This window comes from Populus trichocarpa, chromosome 11, assembly GCF_000002775.5.
Source record: "Populus trichocarpa isolate Nisqually-1 chromosome 11, P.trichocarpa_v4.1, whole genome shotgun sequence".
Lineage (NCBI taxonomy): Eukaryota > Viridiplantae > Streptophyta > Magnoliopsida > Malpighiales > Salicaceae > Populus > Populus trichocarpa.
In genome coordinates, this window is record NC_037295.2 from 11,887,292 (window position 1) to 11,900,048 (window position 12,757).

Here is a 12,757-nt window from a genome sequence, read left to right on the forward strand (position 1 = left end):
TGTTTATATCCAAGAAAGTTTGCTATTAACATGTTTTATCTTTTTATCTTACCAATTCTTAATACATTGCTTGTTAAATGGTTAATCTAGATTTGTGTTGTATAACACTTGGTACATCAAATGTTTGATCCTTCATAGTCTTCGGCCGACATCGTTATTATGATAGGAACTTGATTTGTTATTAACATAAGCTAGCAACATGAATGCCTGATGATATTTATAAGTATGGTGTTACTTAGATAAGATGATTAATATGATCATGTTAATAATTTATAATGAGCTAATAACGATAAATCATCTGACTGGAACCTCCTTTGTGTGTGGTTTTCAGTTGAGTAATAAAAATAGTTTATATTATATTTATTTGAAATACCATTAGTGAATCCTCTAACCTTGACATCTGTTTTATCATTGTTTAATCCTTACACCAATATCACATCCCAAAACTCTCTTCAACTCCTTTTCTGTTATTATTCTCTTTAAATCTTTTCTTTATTTGTAATTTATATATTTGACCTCCTGTGGTTCGACCCCGGTCTTGCCGGGTTATTTATTACTTTGACACTCCTGCACTTGGGATAAGACATCAACTCTTTGATCGTGTCAGAAGTCTTGGTAGATTTTAAGATCTTCTTTTTGGGTAAAGCTGACTAACTTTTCACATATCAGTTGGTCATAAGGAATGGTTTTGGATGCAAATGTATCTTTGATTTTATTTCAGACCTTTTCTCCTAAAACGATAGGCAAACCAACAAGGAATTTTTGTTTCTAAAAGGGTTGGTTTAAGTCTTCTTGGAGCATAACACGGGTGAGGAAGGTGTTTTTATACCACTGAAAATCACTAAGCTTCTTATATCTAAGGTTTGAAAGGAGTTCAACATTTTTATCTTTCAGATGGGAAAGATCTCCTACAAAATATAAAGGGATGGTTAAGATAAGGGTTGTTACAACATCTTGGATGGTATTCCTAAAAGAGTCAAAGATAGGTGTTTGTTCTTAAGTTATTATGGAATTTAGAATTTGAAGATGTTCAGTTTCAATGAGATGATAATCCCACCATCCTTTTAACTGGCTAGAGAAACCAGTTATAAGAAGTTTGCCTATGACTTTATCTGGGGTACCAGTCTGGGTTTTGTAGGCGTTGACTGCCATGGTCATTTGTTGTAGGGTGTTTAGGATGTGGTATTTTGACATTCCATCTATGTTCTATTCATAGAGGGAGAAGGCATTAAATTTATGTTGGCTGATAATGGTAGGTTTATTTTGAATGGATATGTCTAGGGCAGCGAGGGATTTGGGGTTTCTCTAAACAAGTTTATCAATCTCAGGAGTTTCTTCTCTGAAGGCGTCTTCATCAAAAGTTTGGATATGATCTGTTTGATTATTTTAAATGGTGTTAATTAGGCTTGTAGAGATTGAAGGATTGTTACTGACTTGAGGGGTGTCAAGAACAATTAGGGCTGAGGCTTCGATTTGGTGAAAGTGGTCTTTTATGGCTTTGAAAAAGTCATTTTTGTTATTTTGAAGTTGTGTTTGGCTTGTTTTGGTGACTTGGTAAGGTTTGAAAACTAGGTTTTTTTAGCTTAAGGTCTATAGGCTTTGTAGTTTTAGAAGGGTTGGCAAAAAAAATTTGGATCTGCTTTTCTATTTTTGTTAATTGTTTGTTTAAGGTGTTAAGTTTGGTATTGTAAAAATTATTTTGCTGGATAATATGTTTGGTATTTGTAATAATGTCTTCACTGGGAATTTTGTAAGGAGCAACTTCAACTGTTTGGTCTTTGTGTTGGATTTTGAGGTTTCTTAAGGGTGGATGTTCAGACTTGACTGAAGGATCACAAACAAGTTCCCAAACATGAGTTTTATTTCTAGATGTTATGGGACATGCATGTTTTATAGGTGTGAAATGATATGCAAAACGATGTTCATATGCATAATACAATTCAAATCAATCAAAAAAGAAGATTTGAACTTTATGTAATGTGATGAAATCATAAAAACATTTTTGTATCTCGTGTCTTTATTGTAAAAAAGTTTTGAAAAACCAAAATCTCTTGTCAGAGTTATGGGCATTATAAAAATCATTTTTGAAATAAATTTTGTCAACAACAAATTCTTTTTATGAAGTCAAAACATTCAGCTCGTTTTGGATGTTTTTTGTGACTGCAGAAAAGGTTGGAGAGGTTGGAGGGGATTGTTGTTTAGGGTTTGTATATAAAGGTTTATGTATATTTGTGGTGTAATCTATATTTTGAAAGCTAGTATTTGGAATATCAGAAGTTAATTTCCTAGATGCATTTGTTTGGTATGGTATATTTATAAGAAAAAGGATTTTAGAGATTCTTCCTAGATCTATAGTATTGGATGAGGAAGATTCATTTGAAAACCTAAAACTAGTTGAGTGTCGATGGAGAGACAATTTGACTTTTCCATCAGTATATTGAGTTATTTCTTTGATCTTGATATTTGGTTTTGGTGGTTGTAGTGGTTGAGGTTGTGTTACACCTTCAAGGATCCAGTCTTTTGGAAGGGTTACATCTTTCCACTGGATGGCTCTAGGAACAACTGTGTTTGATCTAAATATATCAGTTTGGAGGAGTAGGGTTTCACCCTTTTGTGATTGGAATTTGTGTTTGCTGGAAAAGGCTGAAAACATGGCTTTGTAGTGGATCTTGAAGATCAAGGCGGCTAGAATCGATCCTTCAAGCATATTGTAATTGTGGGTTTTTATTTTTAGGATCATGCTTTGTAAGATATTTCGGTATTTAAGGGACATAGTAAGGTTTGGATAATAGTCGAAGGAAACTGGACCACTACATAGGCTAGACTCAATAGAACTAAGTAAGGAGTCTTGGAAATTTTGAAATTTAGCATCTCTGAGTACTTCTAGAATAGAGGTATTAAGACCTTCTTTGGTAAGAGGTTTGATCCCAACCTGTACTAGGCTGACTTAAATATATTTGTAGTTTCGATCTTGATGTTTTTGCAAGGATTTAGGAGAAAGGAGTTGGATAGTTTCAAAAGGTTTTGTGAGCTGGATATCTTTTTCTTCAGTTTTGATTATAAAATCAGTTTTGAAAAGATCAAATTTGGAAGTTTGATAATTTTGTGTTTTTGAAACTTTTGAAATTTTCTAATCATCAATATATTTCGTAAAATCTTCAATTGTAATTTCTTCACTATTATTAACTATTTTACTTTCAGAAGATTCAGAGGTAGAGGAAGCTGGAATGAAAATTGTTCTATAAAAAACAAAATCTATAATTTAAAAGATAAATTTAAAAATGCAGGTCGCAGTTTATATGGGTTTACTGCCCTTTCATCACTCAACGGGAGTTACTACCATTCAGTAGCGTTCACCTATACTTTTAATGTTTTCTCTTCTCACCACGAATATTGTTTCTTATAATACTATTCCTACCCAGATCTCAGTAGGCTCTGATACCAAAGGAGTAAAGGTAGAGTAAAGAAACCAGTACTTGACGTTGTTACACCTGAGAACGATCTAAAGATCTGGTCACAGGCTTCCAGTCGATATACTAGATTTGAAAGCAGAAAAAATTTCTGATGTGAATGAAGAGGCAAGTCAAAACGTACTTAAATTTGCAGAAATGTAAAATTTTATAGTAGGATAATGAGATTTAAAGTAAAGAATCTTACTTAAATTTTTATAGAAATCAATACAGGAAATATTGGAAGAGTTTTGATTAATATCTAGTAAAAAGAATCCAAGAAATTCAAAAAAATTGTGATTTCTTGCGTATTTTTCTACCGATTTTGATTGATATCAGTTTGTATTTTGATACTGTAAAGATACAAATCCAGTATTAAAATACCTGGTTTTTTTTAAAATGTTGCAAAAACAATTATATAGAAAAAAAACAAAAACAAATGTATTTTGTTTTCATGCATACGACCAAGTCTCCCGAAGATAAAAAAAAAAATCATATTATATTTTCATACAACAAAACAAAATTCAAAAATATGTATTAGCATGCATTTTGACTTTAATAACCAGTTTATTAAACTCACAAGAACTAGGCCAATATTCTAAAAATAACAAAAAAATTATATTGTTTTTTTTAGTATCTGGGGTTACGACCTTATACGTAAGATGTATTCTGGTTATTAAATTCTTTTGTTGACGTGAGAACGGTTAGGTTTTACTCGATAAGATAAGGGATCTCCTTACCGAAGAGGATTTTTCTTAAACCTTAGACACACCAACAACTAAAAAACACAACAACACCTTAGCATATATCAGAGAATTAAACAATGCAGCTTACCTTAGGTAAGACATATTTGGGATGCTAATACCTTCCCTTTACGCAACTAGTTCTCGTACCTGATCTCTGAGACTAGTTAGGGTTCCCAGTGACCAAAATACTAGGTGGCGACTCCTATTCCTTGTCTTTCTCATCCCCATATTTGCCAGATGCATACCGAGTGTGAACGATCGCTGCGACGTCGCACACATGCGACAAAATGACGACTCCACTAGGGACCTTATGGACTAAGCTTTGTTTTTGTCTGATTTTTATGTTCGGTTTTGTGTGTTTTTAATATGCATTTCCTTTTGTTATTTGCTTATACACTTTAATTCTTGTGCATATTTATTCATGCATTGTATAGAATTGTTTTATGCATCATTCATATTTTTTATGAGAGTTTATACTGAGAAAAACTTTAGGTTAAGTGGAGGACTAGCAGCTTACCTTATGACTTTTAGTCAAAGTTTAAGTTTGTGTAAACCCCAACTCTTTGCTGAGTGCTTAAAATGGTAATGATTTGTGCACATGCCATTCCATTACCTCCTGAGCCCCCATATTACCTTCACGAGGGTGATCACTGGACAACAAGAGACCCTTTTTAGAGACTAAATAGTCAACCTACCCTTTGTCTCATATAAAAGAACTAGAACCTGCCTTTAAAATGTATGCTCCCTGCCCATTGTTTTGCATCAAAAGCGAGCCCTTCTTGAAGCATCTTGAACTCAGGACTTAAGGATGACACAATGGTCGTCACTCAGGAAATTTTTGTTGTAGAGCTTGAGCTAGAATCGAAATTCTTGTTTCATTATGCAAGAATATTTAAACATACATGCTCATTGTTTGGAATAAAGGCCCCCCAATTCTGTTTTCCTCGCTAGAGTCAAGAGTTGCCGACATCTGACAGTGTTAAGGAGGATTCACTCAAACTTCCAATCCAGAAACATAGCTTGTGGTAAAAGGATTCACTACTCTACCATGCACCCAGCTGGTGACCTATGTTGGGATGCCATCAATGAAGTTCTGATACGCTCATCAATGGAGACTATAAGGAAATATAGGGTTCTTTTTAAAGAGTATAACAAGTTGACCTACGAATCCCTTTTCACAAAGCTACATAGCCAAATAACCAACATTGTCTCTGGTTTCCTTATCCAAAGCATGATCAGGAACGAATATCAGGTTTCCTTTGTTTCAACTGACGCTTTGAGGGCCCATACAAAAATACCCTTTGATTTTCTTCCAAAACACGTGGATATTGTGTCATCAACAAATCAAGAATTTCTACTTTGTTGCATACATAATGAATCATGTTATTATGTGTGTAACCTTTTTATCTAACAATGGCAAAAGATCCTGAATCCCAAGACATGATATGATACTATAGAATACGGTCTAATGATTAAAAGGTCAAAGCCTTTACGATACAAGATTGTGAGATTCTTGAAGCCCAAGTTTCGCTCACATAAAAAATTATATATATACCATTGTATTAAAGTCGAGTTGTTTGAATCAGCAACTTGGGAATGAAAGTTGTTTGATGAAATGAAGTTGCTGCAAGAAGAATCCCTTCATCGCATGATAAATGTATCTATGAATGGCTCACTTCATAGGCTCACTTGGAAGAGAAGCGTCTTTGCATTCGATGTAAAAAGGGAGAGTCATTGTTTGTTTCCATATCCCCTGTCAGCCTCTGAGGGTAATGATAACAAAGATATCAGGAAAGGGTTTTCTCCATGAATGCTTCCCATTCTAGCTCAACTTCGCCACTAAGAACAAAAAGCACAGTTAGTTCATTGCTCCAAGACATGATTCTCTAGACGGAATAATCCAGATGAGATGTGAAGAATTGCAAGAACAACGAAGATCAAGTCTAAAAGTTGGTGAGCAAGAGGTAGATAGATTTTGTAAAGGATGACATCAATGATCATATTGTTAATATGCCATCACCAAGGAGGGATAACAAGACATGGATGATTGCGGAAGAAGCTGATTATATTATAAATGTTGTTTTATCAATTTTGTTGTTCACCATTTTTGTTTTGAGATCATATCTCATCATTTAATAAAATATGTTTTGGAATCATGAGATGTTTAACATTTTATTTTGACAATATTTTGATCAAACTCTAACTTGCATTTAAGACTAATCAATCCTGAAAGATTAAAAGTATTTTGCTTGCAGAAATGACTCGATGTTTGTTAAAATGACAAGATAAACAATATGGGGTGACCAAATCAATTTTGAGCTCACACATGAAATTGAACCAAACACTATATAGCTAAGTTTTAATAGTATGCATAATAACGCGTAGTGGATTCAGTAGCTATGGACTCGCGAAGCATGATCTCTTACAAGTCCAAATCATTACACCAAATGAGGTTAAAATTTATCGATTCTAATTGACATTGTTTGAAATGAAAAAAGGCCATCTTTGTTATCCTGTCACTTTCTAAAGGTTATCTCTTGCAATCCCATTTTGAGCTTGATAGAATGTTTCTTTTAAAAAAAACCCTAACTAGGGTCGAGGAGATTTTTTCATAAACTATTTCTTTCTCGATGCTTTTCGGTTTGAAACTCTGTTTTCATCCTTCTTCAAAGGAAGGAGTTATCCTCATCGAAGAGTTCGGGAGCTTCCACATTAGGGGAAAATGAAAGATATTTTTGAAGACACTGATAGAACTAATAGAAAAGGGAAGGCTAAGAACAAAAGTCTAACATTTGAGAAAGGCCTAAAAGAAAAAAGAGACATAGACTAGAGGCAGAAAATACCGATGTTGGTCTTTCATTATCATCCAGACAAAACAGTGAAGATGAGTGCTAGAATTAATCATGTCACAGTTATTAGACACAACAAACGCCGAAAGTCAAACACCAAAAAGTACTGAGCTACAAACATGACTTTTGAGGTCCGTGATAAAGCCTCTGATGTCTTTAAAATGATCAAGATTGGTTATTCATCAAAGAAAAGTTGTATTATAACCCATGTTAAGAGAATTTTGATTTTATCTTTAACATGGTTGTATGTCATTCCTCTACAAAGACAACAAGAGAAAGAGTTGACGAATAGTTGATGTTGATCATAGATCTTTAAAACTTTCAAACACCTTTTAAGCCTGTGAAATTCCTTTCTTTCATAGCCATGAACCATAGCCTACATTATATGATTTTAAAAGCCATTTTTGATCAAGTAAGCAATTTGAACCGATAAATGGTGCTCTCAAAACTTAAAGAGCTTTTCTATAAGGGTTGTGGCTTCATGGATTAAGCTACTTGTTATTATGCATGCTGATAAAATAAGTGCTAAAAAAATAACTTGTCTTGATAAAGCCTGAGTTTTGACCTAAGCACTTTGTTTTTGAAATTTATAAAAAGGTCACCTCATCACAGACCATCAAAAGATATATCCAAAATCAGAGTTTAAAATGGATACAAATAATCATGGAAAAAGCCATTTTAATCTTACAACGGGTTAATTTTTGTTTTCAAAATACAAAACAATCAAAGGACTGCATGTATTGAATGACGTGTGTTGGATCTTTGACCAGACAAGCTTGATTTTTGAAAATACCTTAAAAACCTGACATCTCTCTTATTTCATTTCAACAATTAGACTTGAATAGACACGATATTTGAAATATGAGATTTGATTATAGAACAAGAAATATTGTCAAACAAGAAGAAAATTGACCGAGTTTGCAAATTCCTGGATAAAAATGTCATTGACACTTCTCAACACTCCTAGAAAAGTGAAGCAGCCAAGGGTAATACATTGGACCATGAACAAGGAAAACAAACGGCATTCAGATTAGTTAGGGGGAAATGAAAGATGATCAAATGATTAATCAATGAACTGAGGACAATAAGGTTTAAAGAAAGATAATCAATGAACGAGCACATTCAGATTATACTAGGGGCAATATTGTTCATAGACAGTCATGATCTAAGTGAACTCCAGCAGCAATCGAGTGTAATGCCACACTTGAAGGACATTTTCATATTGTCATCCTTTGAAACATGGTTATCGACCACTGTTTTCATACGATTGCATTTGAATGAATGTTGGAAAGATGCATGCCACCAAGACTGATTGTGAGACCTCTATTCTGAAGCCCAAAGGCGCACTTCACCGCATACGTATGGGTGATAAAAGCAACATCATTGATAAGGCCGAGACATTTCTTTTCAGAATCTGATTAGATGAGCTAAGAGGAATCTATTGAGAAGAACATTAAGCATACAACCATGAGTTTTTCACTGCAAGCTATAAGATGCATGTCTGGAAGACCTGATGTTTCCATGAAGGACACACACAACTAATGAAAGAACAGTTCTCAAGAGAATCTAAGAGATGAATGATTGGTTAAACTCCTTCATGATGAATCAAGCAACACCAGACTTGAAGGCATGGTCAAGCTTGAGAAACAATGAGAGCAATAATCATCATGAACAGCCCAAGATAGACACTACACTTGTATCTAAGTTGAAGGCTAGCACACGAATGAGTCGATAAATTAGAAGAACAAAGAAGGCTTTGAATAGCAAACAAAGACACCCTATAACAATGGAGCGTCAAAGAGAGGGGCCTATATTTCAAACCAGGTAAAGATGCACACATGTCATCTAACCTCAAAACATTGCATCAAACATTTTTTAATTGTTACAAGAAAGATCCTTAATGAAGTCCAGCGAGATTGTGGACAAAGAAAGAATCATTGAGTTGATGATAGAAAAGAAATCACTATTTTGACCCTGGAACAAGAAGAAGATGAGATGAACCCTATTATTAGGAAAATCTCAAAGAAATAAGAAGATCAACCCTGTCATCAAGACGAGTTTTCAGTTTGAACTCTATCATAAAAAAAACATACATAAATTTAGCTTTGGTTAAAGGGAGTCGCCAGATGGAATTCAGGTTGACCAAACTACACACCGACTTTGGTTCTAGTTAAAGAAGATCGCAAGATGGGATCTCAGATTGACCAAGCCACAAAATAGATTTTGGTTAAAGGAGATCGTCATAAGGGCTCTCAGGTTAACCACCACACACAGATTTTAGCTTTAGTTGAAGAGAGTCGCCATATGGGATTTCAAGTTGACCAAGCTACACTCCGACTTTGGTTCTAATTAAAGGAGATCGCTAGAAGGGATCTCAGGTTAACCCAACCAACACACAGATTTTAGCTTTGGTTGAAGAGAGTCGCCAGATGGGATTTCAGGTTGACCAAGCTACTCACCAACATATATATTTTAGCTTTGGTTAAAGGGAGTTGCCAGATGAGATTTCAGGTTGACCAAGATAGACACAGAATTTTGGTTCTGATTAAAAACGATCATCAGACAGGATCTCAGGTTAACTCAATCATACATGGAACTTAGCTTTGGTTAAAGGGAATCATCAGATGAGATTTCAGGTAAACCAAGCAACGCATAGAACTTTAGTTCTGGTTAAAGAGGATTGCTAAATTTGATCATAAGTTAACCCAACCACACACATTCTTGAAAAACCTCTGTATTTTTAACCTTGAAAACTTTTTTTCCGTTTGGATTGGTCACCCATTATAATGAGACCATTTCTGAAAAATCTTCACTTTTTTTTTCTTTCCACCTGGGTAGGTTACCCATAATAATGAGATCACTTTTATTTTTCACTCCATCTGGGTATATCGCCCATTACAATGAGACCATTCTTTACATTTTCTTTCCACCTAGGTAGGTCACCCATAACAGTGAGACCACTTTCACTTTTCACTCCATCTGGGTAGGACACCCATTACAATGAGATTGTTTTTCACATTTTTTCCACCTAGGTAGATCACTTTTCACATTTTTTCCACTTGGGTAAGTCACACATTACAATGAGACCACACACACACACATTTTATTTGGTTCTGGTTAAAGGAGGTCACCATAAGGGATCTCAGGTTAACCTAACCACACGCATATTTTAGCTTTGGTTAAAGGGAATCGCTATAAGGGATTTCGGGTTGAGCGAGCTGCACATAGAATTTTGGTTCTAATTAAAGAGGATCGCTAGATGGGATTTCAGGTTGAGCGAGCTCCACATAGAATTTTGGTTCTAGTTAAAGGGGATTGTCATATGGGATCTCAGGTTAACCCAACCACCCACACAGATTTTAGCTCTAGTTAAAGGGAGTCACCAGATCGAATTTCAGGTTGACCGAGCTACATACCGACTTTGGTTCTGATTAAAAGAGATCACTAAATGCGACCTTAGGTTAACCTAACCGCACACAGATTTTAGCTTTGGTTAAAAAGAATCACAAGATGAGATTTCAGGTTGACCGAGCTACACACAAACATACTTTGGTTCTGGTTAAACAAATAAGATCTCAGGTTAACTCAATCATACATAGAACTTTTGATTAAAGGGAGTCGCCAAATAAGATTCCAAGTTAACCAAGCTACACATATATTTTTCTAGAATCTGGAGATCACCAGGTGAGATCTCAGGATGACCGAGCCACCAATATTTTCTTAGCATTGGAAGAAAAGTGAGTAGAAATCTATCATTAGGAAATTCTGAAGAAAAAAAAGAGCTCAAACCCTACCGTAAAAAAAGATATTTGTTTTTTTAGGTTCTGGTTAAAGGAAATCGTCAGATGGGATTTCAGGTTAACCCAACCAAAGATAGAATTTAGAAGATTGCTTGATTAGGATCTCAGAATAGCCAAGTTGTGCATGATTTTGATCATTAGTTTCCGGTTAAAGGGGATTGTTGTAAAGACAGAGTTTCAGATCAACCAACTTTGAGAAGATCAGTTTTGAAAGTTTAGTTTTGTTTATCTTTACAACACTTACTATGCAAAATCTTTGCTCCATAAGTATTATAAAGAGGGGGCATCTGTTGTTATCCATTTTGGGCCCCCACACAAAAAAGAGAAAATACAAAAAAAAATATATTTGAAGGAAATCCAAAAAATAATAGCAATGCAAAGAGGATGTCAGAGCGCCTAGAAAATTGCTAAAAATTAGTTCAAAAGGTTCAAAAATACAAAGATTGAAATTTGACAGTATATCATTGACTGATGAGAGCCCTGTTTGCAAAGAAAAATTCAATTTGAGAAATAAATGTTTAAAATCAGATGTTTATGGACTCAATTAAATTTTATTAAAGGTTTAATTGAATTTATGAAGGGTTTGATTGAAAGAAAAATTGATTTTTTAATTTAATTTAGGCTTTAATTGGAAGAAATTAAAGTTCTGGAGTCAAATTATAATTTTGTAGAGTTGATTTGGTTAAATCAAGGGCTTAATTGCATAAATATTAAAGTTAAACAAAACTAAGGATCAAATTGAAAAAGACACGTAAATAGAGGGCTTGGAATTGACCGAATCGGGGGCTAAATTGAATAGATTGAAAGTTTGATTATCTATTAAAGGTCCAGTTGAATCAATCCGAGACCAAGGAAAAAATTGAAAAAGGCGGCCAACTTTAGGGCCGGCAATTGAATTTGGTTGGGATGTAATTGAATTGTTTCTTAAAATCAAAATTGCAATTAAGGACTTGATTAAACAAATCATAAATTATGGACTGATTTGGACATCAACATGTTTTGGGGTCTTTTCATTTTAAATGAAACGGCGTGTTTTAGGCAAAATGGCGTTGTTTCATGCACTGTTAAAAAATAATAAAAATAAAAAACCACGAAGCAGTGCTGTTTTGAACGGCACTGTGCTTCTTCTTCCCCTGGACACGCAGAGGCAAGGGAGGAAGAAATTTTCCTCCCTGCAATGCCATTCTCCCCCCCCCCCAACTTGCCCAAACCCCTGACATAACCCATGCTCCTCACCTGCCACCATGATGAAAATTAGACAGGGAGTCATGCCTTGCGGGCGGCTGCACAGAGGTCGCCCCAGCCACCCTACCCTATCTCCATGATTGGACAGAGGTAGGGTTGCTGCCTTTCCCCTGCCCTTATAATAGCAAAAGCTAAGGAAAGAGAAAAGGGGGGAATTTTAGGAAAATTATAGAGAGAAGAACGAAGAAAAAACAAAGAAAGAGAGGAACAGACGGAAGAAAACAGAGATAAGGAAAACAAGGAGATTGTTTTTTAAACCAGAGAGGACAGAGGGACAAGGGAGAAGATTATAAGGGATGTTTGTTTTAAGAGTTGAAAAACAAATTAGGGTTTTTGAAGAAGATGAAAAATAGAGGAGGTCTTTAGAGAGAAAAGGAGTGTGGGGGAGGTTTACAGACGAACAAAAAAACAGAGGGGGAATTATTTTGAGAACTGAGGGGCATGATCAAAATAGAACAAAAAATAAGGGAAAGAAAAACAGAGAGGAACAGAGACAACGAGGAGAGTGAACAAAGAACAGAGGAAAAAAAACCAAGAAATAAAGAAATAGAAAAGGGGGGAGAACAGAAACTGAAAGCAGAAGAAAAAATGAAAACCAGAAAAGAAGTAGGGAGAAGAAGAAACATAGAGAAAAAAAGAAAAAAGAAGAATCGTCGTCTGGAACAACC